The following is a 24,908-nucleotide window of genomic DNA, read 5'->3' on the forward strand; positions in this document are numbered from 1 at the left end:
TGAAATTCAGAAATACTGAGGTTCCAGTCTGCTGCTTAGTCACTGAATCTTTCCTCTATTCAGCCTTCAGTCATGATTCTCCCTTTAGGTTGAGAGACAGGTTTACTTATGAAAGTTGGTGCATATAGTGTGACCAGGAAATGAGCAAGAGCAGGAATCCAGGTGACATTTCTAAATCTAGCATTTGTGGATGCTGCCAAATTTAGGTAGTAAATAGTTTGTTACTTCAAATTTATTTTTTGTTTTAAAGAGGACACATACTTTCAAAATATTTGGCATTATAGTGAAGTGAGAAAGAGAACAATTTAAAAATAATTATCCAATCATCCAATTTTTTTTAAAAAAAATCTATTTTGCTGAATTTCCTTCTGTGAGCACACAAATACAACTTTTACTATATGTGTTATATTCTAGTTTACCAATCTTTAAACTATGCTTTGAAATTAAAAAAGAAATGAATTCTAGCAAATTACTTAACCAGATAATAATTATTGTAAAGATCAGAGTTCAATAGTTAGAATGCTAAAGGACTGGCTACTACTCTGAAATTGAACTTACTAAATATGACAAAAATTTATGGTCTGCTACACAGTTCAATAGGGGTTTAATAAATATCTGTTGAACAAATGAATATGTGTATACAAGGTCTGACAATTGAGTTTGAGAACTTGCCACCGAGGGCTTACATTGGCAGCACTGTACAAACAGATCAGTAAGGTTTCATACCCTTGGTATATCAGTGTCTCACAGCTGTGTTCGTTTCGACATGTGGCAGTGTCTTGCTGAGTGGTGTTCATCATTATTGTTGTGTGTTTTTGTGTGCTGTCTGAGAATGTCTGAGCTTGAGTTAGAGCAACAAACAAACATAAATCTCTTGTTAAACTTGGCAAGAGTGGAAGTGAAATCAGGGACACATTAGTCCAAGTTTATGGGGATAATGCCATGAAGAAAACGGCAGTGTACAAATGGATTAAACGTTTTTCTGAGGGGAGAGAATGCGTCACTGATGAAGAAAGTTCACGGCGGCTAGTAACGAGCTGAACTGATGAAAACATTGCAAAACTTCATTGAATTGTGCATCAAAATCATTGGCTGATAGTGAGAAGCATAGCAGACCAAGTAAACATTGGTAGGGAAACAGGAAAATCTTAACCGAAAATGTTGGCATGAGAAATATGTACGCAAAAATGGTCCTGAAGGAGCTCTTGCATCATGACAATGCACCAGCTCACATGGCACTGTCTGTGAGTGAGTTTTTAGCCAGTAAACAAATAACCGTTTTGGAACACCTTCCCTACTCACCTGATCTGGACCCCAATGACTTCTTTCTTTACCCAAAGATAAAGGAAATATTGAAAGGAAGACATTTTGATGACATTCAGGACATCAAGTGTAATATGACGACAGCTCTGATGGCCATACTAGAAAGAGTTCCAAAATTGCTTTGAAAGGTGAACTAGGTGCTGGCGTTGGTGCATAGCTTCCCAAAGGGAGTACTTCAAAAGTGACCATAGTGATAGTCAGCAATGAGGTATGTAGCAATTTTTCTATGATGAGTTCGCGAATTTAATTGTCCAACCTCATATGTTGGAATGCTTTTGATAATAAGACATTACATTAGTTTAGAAATTAGACCATATGAAAGTCTAAAATATGAAGTGTGGTCACTCTAAACGACATATATCAAACACAATAGTCATCAGTGTACTCATATTTTGATAGTCTATAGGAGATCTACTAGAAGACACATTTTTAAGTAATTTTTTCTTTTTTTTTTGTAATAAAAAATGTATACAAGAAGTCTGTATGGCCACATACTCTAGCTAAATGGACCAGTAAATACTGAATCACTTGTAAGACTGGCCATCAAGAAATTGTATGTGCTTGACTTATACAACAATAGACTCAAATTTCCTGAATCACTTAAATTTTGCTGCGTTAAATCTTGAGTTCATTCCAGTTGTGGATCAATCACTATCCTCCCTTAGATCATGTCAACATTTTGAATATTTGAACATCTTAAACTAACAAATCCCCTCATTATAATTTCCTTGATTTCACATCTTTCACACCTGCACTTCTTGCAACATCCTATATCTTCTGGAGGTGTTCATCTTTCTCATTATGACTATTGATCCTTTGATTGCTTATTGTCTTTTAATATGTTTCCTGCTCTATGATCTTTGAAATAACACTTGCATTTTGATCATTAAACATTCACTCTTGTTGATCAAAGGCAAATCAATTATCAGAAGAAGAAAGAAAAACTAGGTCAAAAGTTGTAAGACAAAATGGGGAATAAACTAAAAAAAGTATCACTCATTCCTAGCTCATTAGTTAATCATGTAGGATTTTTTAAAAATTTAAATGTTTTATTCATTTACCATTCAAATACCATGGATTTTATTAGTTTTCATCAATTTAGACTCAAGACAGAATTTATGGTGATCTATATTAGTAGACAATGATTTTTAAATCTGAAAGTCAAATGGAAGGCTTTGTAATGTACTTTGTACTTTGTAATAATGGAAATGAGGTAATTTACCACGCTGAATCTACCGAGAATGTATAAACTAGAATATTTTCCAATTGCTATTATATGTTTATGCAACATGGACAAAACAAGTAAACACTAACTAAAATCATGTACATGTATCCAATGTCATGGTAAATATTGTTCAAGCAAGTATTACAAAGTTCTGACATTGAAGGCTAGAAACTCTACATTTTTCCTGAATTTGAGCTACTTCTGACTTAATCAAAGTGGATATGTGAGTGCATGTTGTGGGAGGATGAGAGGAGAAGGGGAATATCAGATGTCCTGAGGAAGTCATTAATCACTAAGAAGGGTATGGCTGCCAGCAGCACTGTCCTGAGTCTGAGTTTTGGAGAACGGTGTCTTGGACGTTGACCTTTAAGCCTTCTAGATTAGTGGATAGATTGGAGCTACTTGCTGAAGAATGTCATTTTAGGAGACTGCTAAACAAAATATCACTACAGAGGGTGCCAAAAAAATGTATACACATTTAATAAAGTAAAAAACTATTAAAATTATAATACTCAATATATACCAATAACAGAAGATGAATACAAGTTACGTTTGACTTCTGCAATTACAAGAGGTGCTCAAAGTATCATCAGTGTCCAGACACTTCTGATTATGGTTAACTACTGCTTTAGCAATGTTGACCAAAGTGTCCATTTGTATGCATTTCTTTTCGGCACCCTGAGTATATAAAAACTATGGAATTTTCTGTATTTTCAACCTTTTCTATTATTTCTTCTAATTCATTGTAACCTGACTTTTCTTAGTCTTTTAATCTACCTTATTTCTACCATTTATTGGCTATCATCCCCCATCTCTCAGTACTTTGATGACTTCTGCACAGGGTTGAGAATTTTCTTCTCTACTCCGCAATCTTATTTCTATCTCTATGTATTTGACTAACACAACAATGGACTCAAAGTTCTTGAATTACTTCAGTTTTGCTGAGTTAAAGCTTCAGTTCATTTCAGCCACGGATCAACCACCACCCCTTCTTAGATCACTCCTACATTTTGAACATGTGAATATCTTAAACTAACACATCTTCTCATCATAACTTCCTTGATTTTATATCTTCCATACTTGCACTTCTTGTACCATCCTATACTATCTGAAGGTGTTCATCCCCTCATTATGAGTTTTGATATTTTGATTTCTTAGTTCTTTCTTAATATGTTTCCTACTCTATGCCTTAGCTTATACCATTCTTTCTATTTGGAATATTATCCTCCTATTAAATCCTTCTTTATCATTCAGAGATCATTCTGAATGTCTTTTACCTATAGCCTTCTCTTAAGTTACAAATTAAAAAGAAAAAAAAATCTTTACATTTACAAGGTGCTTTCTCTTACAATATTTTATTTTATTATCAGAACAACCTTGTTAGTTCTGCTACTTTATCCATTTTTCAGAGAGCTAGATGACAGAACTGGATCTATAGATAAGGTTTTACTCCTTGTTTAGTGCATTTTCTGCTAACCCAGTCTTTGAGAAGCAAATCCTTTTTTAGTATATCATCTGCATCATTGAATGACACTTAATATATAGTCATTTATTATATAATTGTTTTTATACATGTAAGAACTCCATCTTCTATTTTTTTAAGCTCCAGATAATGTCTTACTTTTTTTATAGTCCCAATGCAACTGTCCCAATGCCTTAAACATGAAAGATACTCAAAATATATTTGTTGAATAGATGAACAAATTAATCAAAGGACACTACAAATAATAGAGTGTTGGAAGACAGAGCCAGGATACAGAGCAACATGTTTTCACAATATTATTTTGTAAGTAAAACAATTGAGGCTTAAGGAGGGTGAAAGGTTTCTTGGGGTCACATCACAAATTAGGAACAGAATTAAAAAGAAAACACAGAGGCCCTGAGGTTTCACTCTGCTGCTTAGTCACTGAATCTTTTTCCTTTTCAGCTTTCAGTCATGGCTCTCTCTCTAGATTGAAAGAAAGGTTCACTTATGGAAAATGGTGCATATAGTGTGACGGGGAATAAGAGCCTGGCCCCATGACATTTCCATGTACCTTTAACAAGATGAGCTGTGTTTAGCATCTTTCTTTATCAATTTTGCCCAACTCATGATCTTTTAGGTTAAAATATTGTCCTTAAATTTTAATTGATGCCTATAAATATGGGAATGTTATGAAGATTAGTGATGGAAAACACATAATATCCTGCAAGCTTCATAGAAGAAAAGTATTACATACATACAAAGCATGATTATTTTTGCCACTAGGTGTAGGACTAAGCTTACCACCACATCGTTCACAGGCTGCTGAGCCATGATCAGATGATATACATTTTTCTCTCTATATGGATTAAAGTGGAAAAGATTTCCCTTGGGATATTTGAACTATTTACTCCACTTAAATTTTTTTCTTTTGAAGGAGGGTGGTGGTGGTGATAGAGGGAGAGGGTTAGAAGTGAGATTAATTTCAGATTAGAACATGCATAGAATGCCAAACAGAAAAATCAGTATAAAGAAATAAATAGAAAAATAATATTAATATGTAAAAAATATGGCCTTGTTTGTCCCTTGCTTGCATTTCTTGTGATGTTGTATGTATTCTGAAACAAAGTATTATCAAACACATTGAATTCAGTTGCTCTTAAATAGAAAAAGAATGAGTGTCAGGTCTTTTGGAAAAACTTTGTATCAATAGAGAAATGATATAATTTAGAGTTGATTTTAAGAAACGTTATTTTATGAAAACAGTTTTTTATGAAATCAGTGATATCCCTTGATTTGTTGTGATTCACATTTCTCATGCCTGGAAGGATGTAATTCTGAGTTAAAAATCAAAAAATATTAAGTGAGGTATTATGGCATTTTTATATGAACTAACTTTACACCACATCCACAATGGAAAAGATATCCTTCCACAGTTTGATGACCTGATTTGATGGCTCCATGAAGCTAATGGCTCTAGAATTTACTGCTGGGAATATTAACTAGGTAAAGTGAAACGGATTTTCTGACAAGATTTGCTCTGAAATTAGAATAGTGAATACTAAATGTCTTTCTATGTCTGGTTCAGTATTCAATGATCTGGGCACATATTTGCAGCTAACTATCTCTGGAATGCTCATGGAAAAACTAAGGAGCTCAGAATCATCTTCCTCTTGAAGTGTTCTGAGGTTTTTCTGTGGCTAATGTGGGCAACTGGAAGAGGCTGCTTTGTGCAGTTCCCAGGTTGATGTTAGACAGTTGTGCAGTGTGCAAACCTGGGATCTCAACTGAATACTTGTTTAATTAATAAAGGTGAGCCCAGTGGTTCCCTGAGAGAAGTCCTGACTTTACCTGTCTTCCATGAATTAGTAGGTGGGCCTTACATAGAACGAGAATCGTGGATAGGCTTTTTAGGCATCATACAAATTGTAACAGTTTTACCTGCTCATCTAGAATCCAAGGTCCCTCCCTAAATTCTTGCAGCAAATATTGCCTATTCCAAGGCATGTGTCAGGTTTTTATGTTTTGCCTCTATTCCTCACGTGTATTTCTACTAGGGAAACTGAGGCTCAGGGAAGGGAAATAAGATGAAATACTCTGTCAAATCTGGATCTCTTAGATTCCAAAGCCTGTACTCTTTCCCACGTGCCACTCTTCATCTAAAGTCTGAGTGTGAGAAGTGATTTTTTTGAGACGTTAGTCAAAGGGCCTGTTCTCCATCAACTTCTATTGATACACGTGTTTTATCGTTGGGTCAAATTTGAAGAAAGAATGGCAATAAGATCCATTTACATTAACTTAAACCTGGTGGAATTACTCTCAATTTTTATTTCTATTTCTATTTTATTTCTTTCTCAGAGGTCCCAGGTTAAATCCCATAGGAGAATTTAGAGCCTAAATATTAGGATTTTCTTCTGTAAGGAATTGATGTGCTTTTTACTTTCAGTTAATAAGAATTATACACAAGTTTTTTTTTTTTTTTTTGTTTTTTTTTTGTACCTGCTTTTACAAAGCTCAGAGTTAAATTGGATATTTTGTCATATGAACCATATAATGTTTTTTGGGAAAGTATTTATTTTTCTCCTCTTCTTGGTTCTATTTTTCTAGTTTATTAAGTGTATTTTGCATGTTATTCATTTCAACCATCTCAATTCCTGTCAATAAATAATAAGTATCTTTATTAAGAGAACAGAACTAAATAATTCTTCTGCCTTTTATTTTCTTATGCTCTCTGCAGGAACATTATATTGCTGTACAATGTGTCTTTTGATGGAAGAGGACCAGATGTCTAGCCTAGGTAAGGATACTAGAGAGAATGACTATGTTGAAGATAAAGAATCCAATTAAACTCATCCAACGCTCTTTGAGTACAGACTATGTGTCAGGTACTTTGGGATATTGTAAGCATCAATATAAATGTAAACATAGTCTCTGACTTTTTCAGCTCACAAACTAGGAAATAAAAATGGCACCATATGTAATTAATTTTATAAAAAGATAAAAAGGACTTAAAATGAAAAAATCTCTAGATTGTTTTATATTATGACAGTGACATTTTAAACATGAACCCATCCAAGATAGTAACTTAAAACGTCTACTCTTGAAACTATGTAGGATTATCTCAGGAATTTAGTCTAATGAGTGATTAACCTTGTGTTCCATTAACAACATATTATACATAGGCAATTGCATTGATATTGCAGCTTGTGGATTATATATCATTTTTGGCACACCAACCCACTCTCCTTTTCTCCACTCAAGAAAGCAGATGTGAATGGAAGTGAGAATGACATTATTTTAGGGATAATCTTGAATCTGGTCTCATTTATAAGAAAAGTGAGTTATTTGTGAACTACAACCTAATTGTGACTACAATGTGTCAAGAGAGTTGCTATGCCACACCACAGTGGGGTCAAAATTAAAAGGTTTTAATTTTAGTCCAGTTTTGAATTATTAGTAATTTACTGATATGAAAAATACTTGATCAGTATCTCTGTTAAGGAATAATTGTTTCAATTTCTTTTAACCATTGCTTATGTCTTATTTTTATTGCTAACAACTCAATTCCCAACTATGTATTAGTAACAAGTGGAGGACAAGAATCTACTAGCATGGACTTGTGAGCTTTTATTCTAAATTAGCCACATTGATTCTTTCATAATCAATTCATTAGATGACAGGTCTCGTTTCATGTAATTTTGTTGATAGCAAGAAAATCAGAGCTGTGATCCTTGAATATATTACTTTGTGACTTTGAAAAGCCCTTTAACCCTCTTGTGCTCCTCAGGATTCCTGATATCTCTGAAATTTCTTAGTTACAGAATAACTAATATATAATTTTAGAATAACATATTTTTCTAATTATATACATATTTGACTAAGGTAGGCAGGCATATGATTTCGATTGGGCTTTTGGAAAATTTTTGCCATAATGATCCAACACAAGAATGATCTAGTTTATTGGTCAGGGTAGATTAGGTTATTCTATAACAAGTAACCTCTAAATCCGAACAGATTAAAACTACAAAGATTTATAGCTCTACCTCCCAATGCGGGGGTGGGGTGGGGTCTGCTCACAATCACTCAAGGACCTAGACTTAGTCTCTATCATCTTATTATGCCTCCATTTCAACATGAGTTTTCAAGGTTTACAATTGTAATTATGGAGAATCATCATTGGCTTTAAATGACTCCATTCTAGAAGTGACCTATCACTTTTGCTCATATTTCATTTGCTGAATCAAGCCAAATGGTTATGACAAAGTTCAAAGTACAGGGAAGCTTAATCCTCCTGCAAGACTAAGAAAGGAAGAAATACTAGTAAGATCTATCAAACTTATCAAGTTGACTATGGCATCTATGTGTAGACATATTAAAGAAGAAAATAGAAAACTATGCTTAAGTTATTTATATATATTTCAAAATATCCTTATAAATTTCTCAATATCACATAACAGAGAAGAAAAAGTACAATACTATTAAAACCTACTACTACCTGTTGTCCATTTGTGTGTCTGCTTTGAAAAAATGTCTATTCAGATTCTTTGCTCGTTTTTTATATTGGATTTATTGTTTTGTTTTGTTTTTGTTTTTGTTTTTTTATGCTATTGAGTTGTGCAAGTTTCTTATTTATTTTGGATATTAACCCTTATCAGATATATAGTTTGTAAATACTTTCTGCCATTCCACAGGTTGCCTTTCATTTTGTTGATTGTTTCCTTTGTTGTGCAGAGATTTTTTTTTTTAGCTTGATATAGTCTCACTTGTTTATTTTTCTTTTGTTGCATGTACTTTTGGTGTCACATCCAAAAAAATCATCGCCATGATCAATGCCAAGGAGATTTGTCCCTATGTTTCCTTCTAGGAGTTTTGTGGTTTCAGGACTCATGTTTAAATCTTTAATCCATTTTAGTTCATTTTTGTGTATAGTATAAGATAAAGGTCCAATTTCCTTTTTTTGCATGTGGATATTTAATTTTAAATAGTGCCATTTATTGAAGGCACTATTACTTGTCCATTGTGTAATCTTGAAATCTGTGTCATAGATTAGTTGACAGTATATGTGTGGGTTTACTTCTGGACTCTTAGTTCTGTTCCAGTGATCTACATGTGTGTTTTTATTACAGTACAATACTGTTTCGATTACTATAGCTTTGCAATATAGTTTGAAATTGGAAAGTATGATGCCTCCAGCTTTGTTTTTCTTTCTTATGATTGCTTTGGCTAGTCAGGGTCTTTTGTGGTTCCATACAAATTTTAGAATTGCTGTTCTATTTCTGTGAAAAATGTCATTAGAATTTTGATAGAGATTATATTGAATTTGTAGATAGCTTCGAGTAGTATGGACATTTTCACAATATTAATTCTTCCAATCTAAGAATATGGGATATCTTTCCATTTATTTGTTTTCTTCAATTTCTTTCATCAATATCTTATAGTTTTCAGTGTGCAGATCTTTCACTTCCTTGATTCAATTTGCTTCTAAATATTTTATTATTTTTGATGCAATTGTAAATGAGGTTGTTTTACATAATTTCTTTTTTGGAAAGTTCATTTTTAGTGTATAGTGATTTTTGTCTGTTGATTTTGTGTCCTGCAACTTTACTGAATTCCTTTATTAATTCTGGTGGCATATTTAGGGTTTCTTATATGTAAGACTGTGCCATCAGCCAGCTAACAGAAACAACTTTTCTTCTGCCTTTCCTATTTGGATACATTTATGTCTTTGTCTTGCCTAAATGCTCTTATGTGGACTTCTAGCACTATGTTGAAAAAAAGTGGTGAGAGTGGGCATCATTGTCTTGTTCTTGATTTTAGAGGAATAGGTTGCAGCTTTTCACCACTGAGGATGATGTCAGCTGTGGGCTCGACGTATGTGGACTTCACTATGTTGAGGTACATTCTTTCTATACCTAATTTGTTAAGCGTTTTTATCACGAAAGACTGTAGAATTTGTTAAATGCTTTCTCTGTATCTATTGAGATGATCATGCAATTTTTATCCTTCATTCTGTTAATGTGGCCTCTCCCATTTAATGATTTGCAGAAATTGAGCCATCTTTGCATCCCAGGGATAAATCCCACTTGATGACAGTGTATTATCCTTTTAATGTGCTATTGAATTTGTTTTTTTAATATTTTGTTGAGGATTTTTACATCTAGGTTAATCATGGCTATTGGCTTGCAAGTTTCTTCTTTTGTAGTGTCCTTATCTGGCTTTGATGTGAGAATAATGTGGGCCTCATAAAATGAGCTTGAAAGTATTCCTTCCTTTTTCATTTTTTTTTCCGAAGAGTTTGAGAAGGATTGGTCTTAATTCTCCTTTAAATATTTAGTAGAATTCACCAGGAAATTCATCTGGTCCTGGGCTTTTCTTTGTTGGGAGGTTTTTGTCATTGTTTACCAGTGTTGGCCATTATAAATGTGGAAAGTTACAAAATCTTCAACAGCTACATCTCCTACTTTTATAAAGAAGGGATAATACTTCAATGATGTGTTGTGAGATATATATTAGATCTTGGATGTAAAGAATCTAACAATGCTTGGAAAAAGTGTTTGTTTCCTTGCACTTGGATGATTTAACAAGTGAAGTCTACTCTATTAGTATTTTATAATTCAGAAGAGTTAGAAGCCCTTTGAAAAAGTCATAAAAATTCAATGTTTTGTGGCTCAATTTGTGTTTTTTAATATAAATTAAAAGATATAGCTCATGTCATTTATGGAAGTGAATGTTTGTATAATTATGAAAGACTGAATGAAGAAAGAATATACTCATAACACAAGCATTGGTGTAGACTATATCATTAACTTGTTTGCCATTTACCTTGATGTTGATATCTGAGTTAGGTGTCAGGACCAGAATATTTGGTCTACACTATGGACCTTGCAGGGATACTTCAATTCAGCTGTTAAAAAAATAAATGCAAAACAAGGAAACAGTTACAATTGAGCTTGCTACTTATAAAAAAAAAAAAAAAGAAAAGAAAGAAAGAAAAGAACCAGATACAATAATTATCTCTGTCTTTAGTTTAGGAGCACACCAAATATTTACAATCACTTGTTGTTTGGCAAACTGAGTTTCCTCATATTCCTCATGGTTCAGGAGTCAAAACCTTATAGTACCTATAATAACGGACTTTTCTAGGGTACAAAGTTATTCATATTTGTGTCATGGAAAATGTTTACATAGAGCAAAATGCTTTAGCATCAGGCTAAATTTCTATGTTTCCTTGGCATAATAAAGAAGAAAAATTCTGATGTCATATAATAAATGTTAACTAAAAACAAAACTTATCTAGAAAACATGTAAGTTCCCAAAGTGCAGACAAATGTATTATTTTGCCATATCATGAACATTTATAATCATTAAGTGGAAATAAGGATAGGAGCTATAATGCAGACATTGTGTACTTTTTAATCTCTGAAAATATCCATTTATTTTAATCAATTAAAATAGGATTTGACTTGGATTGGGTTTTAGGAGTTGTGCAATGTCAGACTGCATCCGGAGAAATCAAACTATGTTGTCTAGGTGACGTTGAAGTATCTCAAGCATGTAATTCTTATGAAAATTATGAGTTGAGGTTTTAGTTCTCATGGAAACATCTAAACATTTTTTATGTTTGCAAATTATGCTCTTCAGGTTTCCTTTTATCATAAATACAGTTTATAGCAATAGTTGATATTATTCTTTAAAAGCCTATTTCACAGTTATTTTGATGCTTTTCAGTGAAGAAAGGTCAGTAATAGTGCAGAGAACTAAGAAATTTTCAAAATCAGATCCTATGATAGGGATATATTAGCCAATATGCTTTGAAGCGTAGAATCCCATTTTATGTGATGAGTGATTTAACGTACATGCGGAATCTTTTTGCAAAAAAGTCATTTGAATTATTCAAAGATACACAGAATAACAAAATTATTTATAATCATTTTGAACAAAGGTGGAAGAAATAACAAAATCAATGTGTATTTTAAAATTGAAGTTTCAGCCTTAAGTTACTAAATAGACTATTAAAAAAGTGACTATTGGAATAGTTCTTGTTTAAATAAAGCATGATTAAATTAAATCATCTGATGCTAGGATTTAATATCACCATCCAACAATTTCCCCTGAGTGTTTAGAGGAAACACTTTTCCTCTAAATACTCTTGGATTTTCTCTCACTCTGAAAATGTAAGTTGTAGAACTATTAATTTCATGTAAAAATATGAGGAATCTTTATTTAATCCCAATAAGTCTATTACCCATCTGATACTGTACAGTTATTAGAACATTTAGATACTTTTACTAGTAACTGCAAATAAAGTAATAAAAATTAATATTTCAGATCTCCCCTTTCCAATACTATAGGTTTTCAAGTAAAAAAAAAGGGTAGGATTTTGTACTTTACCTCCAAACGGTAAACTAAGGAGAAATGGGAATTACAAAGCACACAGCGTCCAGCGGCATGGTTCTTATATTTTGAACCCATTAGCAGTAAAACGTTGTCGTGCGGGGCGTCCGGCGGGGTCTCTGGTCCCACTCTCACATAAGAACGCAGGACATGGTGAGGCCAAAAAGGAACACCCACGGAGCCATAGGTAGGGGAGTCACACCACTATACTCTCGCTGGCGGCTGGGTTGGAGACACAGGAACCAGGAGCAACACAATTCTCAACCCTCACTGCGCCACTTGCAGACTCAGCCACCATCTTCTTGCTAGCTCCCCCATTTTCTGCTAGCGTAGCCACAGCAGTTATATTAGTGGCCAATGCTCACTGGTTACAGCTGATGGCCAACTAGCCACAGCTGATGGCCATTTGATCACAGTCGATGGCCATTTACTACCTGAGCCAGCACCTTTCTATGTGAGGCCGAGAGCCTGGAAACTGCTTTTTGGGGCTCTGTCCCCACAAACGTCATTTTCACTATTAGAAGGGTACATAGGCTCAAGTGTGCTATGTTAGCTGGGACCAAACATAATATAAAGTTTTGCATTTTTTTTCCGGTATTCTTTGAGTTGCACCTGGAAGTAAATAGCTAACTAGAATAGACTAATGATCTGCTCAGCGTCGCCAACAGCCGTGGCGCAAACCTCTCTCCCTGTCTGGGTTCTCCTGTGAACTCTTAAACCATTGGCTTTTAATTCGGGAGCACACTCCGAGGAGCATGTCCCCTGCTCTTTATTACATTCCAGGGGCAGCTCCATCAAACTGCATCACTGTCGCTTAGCACAGCACTCACTCTCTCTAATAAAAAAACACTCCAGGTGCTATATTGAATGGGTTATTATCAACAGAGGATCCCCAAATTTGGTTTATGCCCTACTCTTTCAAGATTCAGGGCAGCCTAAGGTCCCATATGTGTTTATGAATGCCAACACCACAACTGAGAAAGATACATAAGGATGGTAAGTAGAGAGCTGTATTCTGACCCAACATTCCATATTGTTGGCATACAAAACTGTTTCAGGAATAACAAAGATAGTTACGAAGCCTCTATGAAAATGGCATTGAAGGCAAAGGGTTGATAAAGAAAAAAAGAGAAACAACACTATCGTGAGTGAGAGAACACTAACAGGACAAACGGGACTGAGGAAATAATTCTTTAGGTATAGTAGTTACCGTCAAAATGGATCTAAGAAGTACCTTATTTCTTCCTAGAAAGAAAACCAAAAACTTAAGAAAATATCTAAATGATGGGGTCCGTATTTCCTTCCAAGATTATTTTTAAAAATTATTTTAATACTAGGCATACAATAATCAGATCCTTGTTGTGGGAACAGAGCCAGGAGTGCAGTTTCCAGGCTCTCGGCCTCACATGGAAAGGTGCTGGCTCAGGTAGTAAATGGCCATCAACTGTGATTGGATGGCCATCAGCTGTGGCTAGTTGGCCGTCAGCTGTAACCAGTGAGCCACTGGCCACTAATATAACTGCTGTGGCTACGCTAGAAGCAAATGGGGGCTAGCAAGAGGAGGGTGGCGGAGCTAGCAAGCGCGGATTGCAGCTAGCATGTGGGGTTGGTTGGCAGAGACAAATGGACAGCAGGTTGCAGATAGTGTGGCTCCTGCTTCCTGTGTCTCCAACCAGCCGCCAGTGAGAATATAGTGGTGTGACTCCTCTGTCTATGGCTCCGTGGGTGTTCGTTGTTGGCCTCACCATGTCCTGCGTTCTTATGTGGCGAGCAGGACCAGAGACCCCACGTGACATCCTGCATGACATGTAGACTAGACAATATATAAATTTTTAATGATGAATCTTTGTCTCAAGAAATAGATTTTTGTGTACGTAATAGTTCTTTGAAGTCACAGACCAAACTCTAACACGGTCCCAGCTGTCCCTTGCCTGCTGCTGCTTTCTCTCCTTTACCTATCTCTCCTTTTAAGTCTTTCTGCTCTTATGTTTTTATGTTCCATTAGCAGTAAAGGTCCTGTTATTCTCCACATATACTTTTTTTCCCCCTCATCTCGGTGGCTTTGCATGTCATCTCTCCTGTACTTGGAACTTTTGCCCCATTTTTGTCTACCTAACACAAGCTTATTATTTAGGCTCAGATCAAGGGTTACCTCCTCCAGGAAGCCTTCTTTGATGTCCTGACCTCCACTTAGCACATCTCTGTGCACCTTTAATACCCACTGCATTATTATTGCAGTTTTCTTTCTTTCTTTCTTTTCTTTCTTTCTCCACCCCTTCTCTTTCTTTCTTTTTTCCTAGTCAATCTCTGACTTGTTTGACTGCAGAAACTGGATTAAATGCATCATTAAAATCCATGTTCCTGCGACGGGGAGGATGTTCACTAAATAATTTTAGTAAGAATGAATGACTGACATGCCTTCACTCAGTGTCTACATCCACTGTCTAAGAAAAATGGACTTGGGTCATTTTAATAAAGGAAAATGTTTTCAGTCCCAGGTTTGCAATAAGTGTGGGGTTCAATTAAAAGCCTTTAATATTGGCTAGGCTAAGCCAGGGTAAGAAAAATGTTCTAATACATAGGGAGCCATTGAAATGACTATTCTAACAGAATCAGCAAAGTTGGGACACACTGCAAGAAGTCATTCAGAAATTGTGAATTTCCTTTCATAATCTCTTTTCAAAAAGCGTAGCTTCTGTCGTTCATTTATATATATTTTTGAGAACTTATAATGAGTCAGACACTATAGTAGATTTCGGAGAAATAAGGCTGGAGACAGCACATGTTTTGTCTCTGAGGGCTCACAGATTGGTCAAAGGTAACGTTACGGCTTGCAGACAGTCGTGTGGGGATGGAAGATTTCAAGTGATGAGAATGCAGCCTAGTAAATGTAGAAAAATCTTCAAAGAGAAAAAGACAACGTAAGTCACATGTGTAGATTGAACTGAGATGGAGGAAGCAAGGTGGGCGAAGGTGGTGAGCCAGAAATTCTCAGGAAGCATCAAGGTGAGCAAGAACTCAGATTTGTGTGATGTATTTTGCTAAGAAGGATGTTTATGGGAGAGAGAGAAGGAAAACAGTGAGAAAAGCTGCCTGAGATGGATTATAGTGCTGAAGTGGAAGGTTTACACTTTTGTTTCCTACAAGCTTGTGACACTGACTTGAACTAAGCTTCAGTTTCCTCATTAGTAAAGAGGGTTATGGAGTAAGGATGAGTAAGGTATAAAATGTTGTGCAAAAGCAAAGTAAGAATCAGACAAAAATGCTGTTGTTTTTTTTTGTTGTTGTTGTTTTTTTTTACAAATCAAAACAATTTCTAGCACTTTTATGCACTTATTATAAATGCTCCGAAATGTTCAAATGGATATTATTTGGCTCTAGCTGAGGTACCCCTGACAGAAGACCCTTTGAGCCCCCCAGGCCAGACAGTTGCCTGGGCAAGGCTCACTGAGCTTGAGTGAAGAATGTCCTTCTCTTCTCCGCGTTTTGTAGTTCAAGGCCTTAACCTTTGATCATTATTTTCATTATGTTTTTCTGTTTAATTTAACTGTAAATCACATTAATATAGTTTTGACTGGTATGTCAGAAAGCTTAAAAACTGAGTTAAAGTCATTCTAAGAGCTAAAGAATTTGTCAGGTCTGATATGTTTAGTCAAGATGATCCAGTCAAGTGTGGAGATGTCAGAGAGATGGTGCAGGATGGTATTTAATTGGTCCAGGATTTGAGGGATGGAAATGAACTCATAGTAGAGCTTTCACTCCATGTTAGCAACAGTTAAGAGGATAATTTATGGATTTTTTAGGACATTAACCAAGGCAAAAACACCCCTATAAAGCAACTAATTATATATTATGCTGAAATCATTTTCTGAAAAATCAGATCACACCAGAACATCAATAATTTAGGAAGCATTAGTGAAATTCTGTACTTCCCTTATATTTCATAAATGTATAATGATAATGAAAGACAGGCATTCACTTTTCTATATTTGGAAATTATATCTTTAGGGGTCAAAAATTCAGTTTGTAAGTTTTTTATTACCAAAGACTTTCTTATTCTAAAATGTTTTTATTACAAAATAGGTGTTTCAGCAAGAAAAATATAGAGTACAAAAAAAAATCAACTGCTACTACTGTATTTTGACATATACGTGTAGCATTTTTTTACTTTTTATGAATAATATTAGTCAGGATAGCATAACTGGTGAAACAGAAGCCCTCTAAACTATCGGTGGCTTATCACAATAGTTTATTTCTCACTCTAGTGGGGATGGGAGGGGGTGTGTGCCAGCAGTGGACGTGGCAGTGCAGCAGTGCTCTGCTCCAGGCAGTCATCCAGGGTAGTGTCTACTAACGTCTGCTGCTGGGCCTCCAGCCTGTGGGTAGAGATAGGATGGCAAGTGAGATGTTTTTAAGTTTCAGACAACAGAATGGTGAACCACCTTTGTACTTACACTAGGAAATGTACACGGGCTAGAGAGAAAGCAGGTTTAATGTATACACTATCTTCTTTGCCAGAGCAAGTATGTATGCCAACAGGCTCACACACTATACATTCTGCTGTGTAATGTTGTCTATTTTTTCAGCGATATCTTTCAAACTTCTTTCCTTATTTATATCAACATTATCCAATTGTATGACAATTTTTTTACTTGTCAATTCCTTGTTAAATATTTTGGTTATTACCAGTTTTCATGAATGTATGCAAGTCATCTAACATTCTTATACTTTTGCATACTAGCCTGTTGCTTCCTTAAAAAAATCCCAGTAGAATTGCTGGGTCAAAGTGTACATATTTAAAAGAAAAAAAACAAAAAATGGACTTTTAACACTTTACCAAATTGACTGCAGAAATTTATATTCACACCAGTTAAAATTGGGAAATGGGTAATGGACTCTGAGGGTGGGAGCTGAACATTGCACATTGCATTTTATTTTAGTGTGAGTTAAAGAATCAATCACCAAGTACTTGTTGAGCATCTACTGAGTGGCTTGTGCTACGGGGAATCCAAGAAAAGTAATTAGGTTGTTTTTATTGGGGAACAATACTCTGTTCTATATATTTAAAATCAAAAGGGAATTTCAATTTCCTGTCTCTCCCCCATTCAGTAACTGATGCTTTGGTTTTACTGTGGCTATGGAAGAGAGTAGGGAGAGGTAAGGGTGCTTCTTAAAATGATAAAGGATGAGTATCAATGATATGACAAATTCAAATTAAAAAATAAGGTATGTTAATTTATTATTAAAATATAGTCAATATTGTAATAACTATGTATTGTGTCAGGTCGGTACTAGACTAACTGGGGAGATCACTTCATAAATTTTATAAATGTCTAACCACTATGTTGTACACCTGAAACTAATATAAAATAATACTGAATGTCAACAGTAATTGAAAAATAAAAAATAAATTGTAAGTTCAAATGATTTCCAGGTGCAGGTGACCACAAGCCACACAATTAGGTAAAGGCAATGCAAATCTGGGGAATGACTAGAGGAGACCTCGGAATTATGCCTCAGCTTTGGCTTCATGCGTTTCTTGAGAAAAACAGAACATATGCATATAATAATGTTACTGTTGTCATTGTTAGTTATGAATTCCCATGGTGAGTAGTAGACAAAGATAACCTTAAAATTTAAATTTAATGTTAAACATTAAGAATATTTTTAAAGAAGTGTAAAATTTGATGTATCTTGTGAAATTTCTAACTTTTTCTCATTATTTTGATGGTCATTTTCCAAGTAGACAATTATCAGAATACGCTCACTTAAAAAGATAATGTTTGGATCTACTCTGAAATTATATAGATTGATTTTTATTTCCGTGACAACTATCTTTCCTTCTATTATTTAAAATTATTATATTTGGGTTTAATCTTTAAAGTTATGGATTTCTCAGATTTAGATTTGTTGCTATGTTTATGTATATATAAAATGTATGTAATTTATTACAAAATTCATTAATTAATCCTTGTTTGTTTTCTATTGTAAAATATGGAAATTTTTGGTGAAGTAAGACTCTGTGTCTTCCTGAGATACAATGTGTAGGGAAAAGTTATTTCCACAAAGTGGAAATACAGTCTTTGTTAGTAGATACATGAGTTATAGGTATGTGTATATGCAACTCTATGACATATAAGCAATTCTACAAACAGATGATGCATGTTGTGTAGAAATCTGATGCTTTCCAGATAGATACTCCAGTCTCTAAATATTCAGAACAGCCCTGATGCAGTTCAAGGAATAATAGAATAATTTTCAAAACTAATGTGCTTATATGCTTGGAGTGAGATAATAATTACAATCAATAACGAGAAACAAATAACATAAAAAGTGAATTCACATTCCTTTTAAAATATCTAAAACAAAATTCTCAGTGTTTCAACTTGTCTCACAGCTACTTGTTAACTTCAAAAATTTTTTTTATGCTTTATTTATTTTGACTGTCAATATTATTTTGTATTATTTTCAGTTCTACAGCATAGTGGTTAGACATTTGTATAATTTAAGAAGTGATCCCTCTTCTAATCAAGTACCCACCTGGCACTATGCATAATTATTACCATGTTATTGACTATATTCTCTATGCTTTACTTTACATCCCCATGACTATTTTGTAACTACCAATCTGTACTTCTTTTTTCCCCCATATTTAAAATTAGTTTCAGGTGTACAAAGCAATTTCATAGTCAGACATTTAAGCCCCTCATAAAGTGGTATCCCACCATTCAAGTTGTATAGGATGTAACAACTAACATCCTATATAGTTGTTACAATACAATCAACTATCTTTCCTATGTTGTACTCCACATCCTGTGACTACCGTGTTTCCCCGAAAATAAGACCAGGTCTTATATTAATTTTTGCTCCAAAAGATGCATCAGGGCTTATGTTCAGGGGATGTCATCCTGAAAAATCATGCTATGGCTTATTTTCTGGTTAGATCTTATTTTCGGGGAAACATAGTATATATACCTATATATTTAGTTATAGTTGACATTCAATATTATTCTACTTCAGTTTCATGTGTGTAGCACATTGATCAAGCATCTACACAGTCTATAATGTGACTCCACTGATAAGTACAGTGCCCATCTGGCACCTTACATGATCTTTACAACATTGTTGATTATATACCTCATAATGTAGTAACTACCAATTTGTATTTCTTAATGCCTTCACCCTTTTCACCCTGCCCTCAACCCCATTCCCAACTATCACTGATAGATCTAGTACCTATCTGGCACTATACCTAGGTATTACAATATTATTGACTGTATTCCTTATGCTATACCCTATATCCCCATGACTACTGGGTAACAACCAATTCGTACTTCTTAATCCCTTCCCCTTTTACCCACCCTTAACCCCCCTCCCATTTTAAAGAAGTCCCTCTAAGATTCCTTGTAATACTGGTTTGGTGGAGACAAACTCCTTTAGCTTTTTCTTGTCTGGGAAACTCCTTATCTGTCCTTCAATTCTAAATGACAGCCTTGCTGGGTAGAGCAATCTTGGTTGTATGTCATTGCTTTTCATCACTTGGAATATTTCCTGACACTCCCTTCTTGACTGCAAAGTTTCTGTGAGAAATCAGCTGACAGTCTGATGGGGACTCCCTTTTAGGTAACTAACTGCTTTTCTCTTGCTGCTTTTAAGATTCTCTTTGTATTTAACCTTCGTCATTTTAATTATGATGTGTCTCAGTGTTGGCGTCTTTGAGTTCATCTTGTTTGGGGCTCTATGTACTTCCTGGGCTTGAATGTCTATTTCCTTCACCAGGCTAGGAAAGTTTTCTGTTTTTATTTCTTCAAATAGGTTTTCGATTCCTTGCTTTCTTTCTTCTCCTTCTGGTACCCCTATAATGCAAATGTTGGTGCACTTGATATTGTCCTGGAGGCCCCTTAAACTCTCCTCAATTTTTTGGATTCTTTTTGCTGTTCTGGTTGGGTGTTTTCTGCTACCTTATCTTCTATATCACTGGTTGGATCCTCTGCATCAACTATTCTACTGTTAATTCCCTGTAATATCATCTTCATTTCCATTATTGTATCCTTTATTTCTGACTCGTTCTTTTTTATGGTTTTTATCTCCATTTTTATGCTTCCTATCTCTCTGTTGATGTTCTCTCTGAGATCATTGAGCAATCTTATAACTCTGCATATAAGATACAGAGTTTGGAACTCTGCATCTAATAGATTGCTTATCTGGATTTTTTAGTTCTTTTTCTGGAGCTTTGTTTTGTTCTTTTGTTTGGAACATGTCTCTTTGTCTCTCTATTTTGACTGCCTCCCTGTGTTTGTTTGTATGTATTAGGTAGATTTGCTATGTCTTCCAGTCTTAGTAGAATGGCCTTATGTGGTAGGTGTGCTGTGGGATTCAGTGATGCAGTCTTTCTGGTCACCCTAGCCATGTGCTCCAGGTGTGTCCCTTGTGTGGGTTGTGTGTGCCCTCCTCTTGTAGTTGAGCTTTGGTTGATAATTACACATCAATGTGAGGGACTGACCCTTGGGCTCACTGGTTGTGAGGACTGGCCTTGACTACAGTGGAAGAGTTGTTGTGCAGGGGCTGACCCTATGGAGCAGGATCTGCCTCAGCAGGTCTCTGGTGCCTGCCCAATCTGCTCCTTGGGTGTGTGGTACTTGGAGGCAGCTGGGTGATGCTGGCCATTGGGGACGCCAGGCCCAGGACCACCTTGGAGGGGATCCACTGTAAGTCTACTTCAGCCACAGCCTGTGCCCCATCCAGGGCCAACCAGTAGGAGCCAGAAAAAAATTCGCAAATGTCTGCTGCCCGTGCTGTGCTTGGAAGTGCCTTGAGAGGCCAAGCCCCAAACCAAGGCCAGCTGCCACAAGCACCGGCTTATGGCTGCTCAGCCAGAGGTACTGGACATGCTCCAGCCAGATGCTGCTTGTCTGGGTTCCGGAAACCTTTGAGAGTCTAGGAAAGTCTGCAGCTTGAGTTAAGGCAGGTGGTCTGCATGAAAAAGTCACTGGAAAAGGCCTGGGTGTGCCTGAAAGATGGGCGGGGCCAGGTATCAAGTCACCAGGACATGGCGCATGAATGATGGAGACTCAGATATGGCCGCATTCTGTATCTGCACACCGGGAAGGAGGAGGACTCAACAAAGACACAATGGCCCCTGCAAGCTCCCCTGTCCAGAAGAAAGCTGCCTCTCCAGCCCCCATCCCAAGCCAGCCAACTCAATTTCCCACCCTTCATCCCTGCCGCCTCTCCAGCTGCTGCCTGAGCACTGGAGCTCAGAGCGAGTGATTCTGTTGGTGGCTAAGTTCACACGAGTCCCTTTAAGAGGAGTGCCATGAGTGCAGCTGTCCTCTGTCTCACTCAGTCACAATCTCTGCAGGTTTTCAAAACCAAAAATTATGGAGATTTCTCTCCCCAGCACTGGAACCCTGGGCCGGGGTGGGGCTGGGAACTCTCACTCCTCTGGGGGATGGAGAGGACCCCCCACAGCCTAAATATCCCTCCCAATCTTTAATGGTCATATATGGGTGTAAGACCAGCCCATTCCGTGTCTTTGACCTCTCTACTCGTCTGGAGGTGGTTTCTTCTGCACATCCTTAGTTGAAAGGTTTTTGTTCAGCTTGATTTTAGGTGATTTTCAATAATGGTTGTTTTGTAGATTAGTTGTAATTTTGATGTTGTTGTAAGAGAAGGTAAACACAGCTTTTTCCCTACTGCACCATATTGGTTGTTCCAAATTTGTACTTCTTAAACCCTTCACCTTTTTTACCCTGCTCCACAATCTCCTCCCATCTGTCACCCCAATAAATCTAGTACCCATCTGATACCATATCTAGGTATTACAATATTATTGACTATATTCCTTATGCTATACCCTTCATCCTCATGACTACTTTGTAACAACCAATTTGTACTTCTTAATCCCTTCCCTTTTTTCCGTGTACACCCAGAACCCCCTCCCATCGGGAAACCATCAAAATTTTCTCTGTATCTATGAATTTGTTTCTGTTTTAGTTATTTATTTATTTTGTTCTTTAGATTCCATATATAAGCGAAATCACATTGCATCTATCTTTCTCTGTCTGACATACTCCACTCAGCACAATACCCTCTAGGTCCATCCATGCTATCACAGATGGCAAGAACCCGTTGCCATCCATGGTCGAGCAATATTCCATTGTATATATGTACCAGCTACTCTGTATTCATCCATCGAAGGACATCCAGGCTGCCTCCACATCTTGGCCGTTGTAAACAATGCTGCAATAAACATTTGGATGGACATGTCCCCTCAAAGTAGCATTTTGGGATTCTTTGGATAAATACCCAGAAGTGGGATTACTATGTCCTTCTTTGTCTCTTGTTATGGTCTTTGTTTTAAAGTCTTTTCTGTCTGGTATAAGTATTGCTACCCTAGATTATTTTATTTTATTTTTTTTTATTTTCATGAACTATCTTTTTTTCCATTCCTTTACTTTCAGTCTGTGTGTGTCTTTTGATCTGAAGTGAGTCTGTTGTAGGTAGCTTATGAAAGGATCTTGTTTTGTTATTTATTCAGCCCCCTATCTTTGGATTGGAGCATTTATTTCATTTACATTGAAAGTAATTGTTGATAGGTAGATAGTTATTGCCATTTTATTATTCATATTTTTTATTTTCATTTTTTTATCTTAAAGAAGTCCCTCTAAGATTCCTTGTAATACTGGTTTGGTGGTGATGAATTCCTTAAGCTTTTTCTTGTCTGGGAAACTTTTTACCTGTCCTTCGGTTCTAAATGATGGCTTTGCTGGGTAGAGTAACCTTAGTTGTAGGCCTTGCTTTTCATCACTTTGAATGTTTCCTACCAATCCCTTCTGGCCTGCAGTTTCTGTTGAGAAATCAGCTGATAGTCTTATGGCAGCTCCCTTGTAGGTAAGTAACTGCTTTTCTCTTGCTACTTTGAAGATTCTATTCTCTCTTTGCCTTTAACCTTTGGAATTTTAATTATGATGTATCTTGGTATGGGCCTCTTTGGGTTTATCTTGTTTGGAACCCTCAGCTCTTTTTGGGCTTGTATTAGGTTGGTGCAAAAGTAATTGCGGTTTTTGATATTATTTTTAATCTTTTAAACCGCAATTACTTTTGCACCAACTTAATATATCTAATTACTTCGCCAGGTTAGGGAAGTTTTTCATCATTATTTCTTCAATTGCTTTCTCTCTTCTCCATCTGGTAACCCCTGTGAATATGGTATAGTTGATATTGTCCCAGAGCCCCCTTAAATTCTCATTTTGGGGGATACTTTTTGCTGTTCTGATTGTGAGTTTTCTGCTACCTTATCTTCTAAATCACCTATTCAATCCTCTACTTTATTTAATTTACTGCTGATACCCTCCAATATATTCTTCATTTCAGTTATTGTATTCTTTATTTCTGACTGGTTCTTTTTTTATGTTTTCTATCTCTATTTTTATATTTCCTAACTCTTTGTTGAAGTTCTTCCTGAGATGAGAGAGCATTGTAATAACCAGTATTTTGAACTCTGGTAGATTGTTTGTGTCTATTTTGTTTAGTTGTTTTTGTCCTGGAGCTTTGTTCTGTTCTTTCATTTGGAACATGTTTCTTTATCTTCCCATTTTGGCTGCTTCCCTGTGTTTGTTTCTATGTATTAGGTAGAGGTGCAATGACTCCTGGTCTTAGTAGAGTGGCCTTATGAAGTAGGTGTCTTGTGAGACCCATTGGTGTAGTCACCAGAGCCGGGTGCTCCAGGTGTGTCCCTTGTGTGCATTGTATGTGCCCTCCTGTTGTAGTTGAGCCTTGGTTGCTATTTGCATATCAATGGAAGGGATTGACCCTCAGGCTTATTTGTTGTGAGGACTGGCCATGACTACAATGGAGGAGCTGTGGTGCAAGGGCTGACCCCACAGAGCCAGATTCAATTTAGTGGGGCTTTGATGTCTGCCCAATCTGCTCTTTGGGTGTGTCATCCTTGGAGGTGGCTGAGTGATGCTCCAGCTTGGTCTGAAGCTAGCCACCAAGCCTTGGGTCCTCCTGGGAGGGTACCCACTGTAGGCCAATTTTAACCACAGTCTGTGCTTGCCTGGAGCCACCTGGTGTGAGTCACAAAGCAATCTGCTGATGGCCACCAACTGCACTGGGCCTGGAGGTGACCTTGAGAGGCCAAGCCACAAACCAAGGCCAGCTGTTGCTAGTGCTGGGCTTAGGGCTACTTAGTGAGAGGTACGGGGTATGGGACACACTGAAGCCAGATGCTGCTTGTTTGGGTTTTGTGAACCTTTGAGAGATTTTAGGAAAGTGCAGCATAAGCCAAAGCACGCTGTTTATAAGGAAAAGACACTGGAAGCAGCTTGGATGTATCCAAAAGTTAGGTGGCGTGGCATCTCAGGGAATCACTAGGGTGGGGCAGTTGAAAGGTGATAGCCAGGTTGATGGAGACTTAGATATGGCATCCGCCTGCATCTGCATGCAGGGAGTGGGAGGGCTCAACAAAGAAACAATGGCTTCCACCAGTTTCTCCATTCG

General features: G+C 36.4%; 1 long non-coding RNA gene across 1 annotated transcript in view; it reads left to right on the forward strand.

The window, feature by feature from the left end:
• LOC117031974 (uncharacterized) overlaps nt 1-24,908 on the forward strand; it is a 113,050-nt gene that overhangs the window by 52,654 nt on the left and 35,488 nt on the right. Inside the window, exon 3 of the long non-coding RNA XR_004424660.1 lies at nt 6,748-6,807. This is a non-coding gene — a long non-coding RNA (uncharacterized LOC117031974). The remainder of the gene's footprint in view (nt 1-6,747; nt 6,808-24,908) is intronic.

Source organism: Rhinolophus ferrumequinum, chromosome 2 (assembly GCF_004115265.2).
Source record: "Rhinolophus ferrumequinum isolate MPI-CBG mRhiFer1 chromosome 2, mRhiFer1_v1.p, whole genome shotgun sequence".
Taxonomy (NCBI): Eukaryota; Metazoa; Chordata; class Mammalia; order Chiroptera; family Rhinolophidae; genus Rhinolophus; species Rhinolophus ferrumequinum.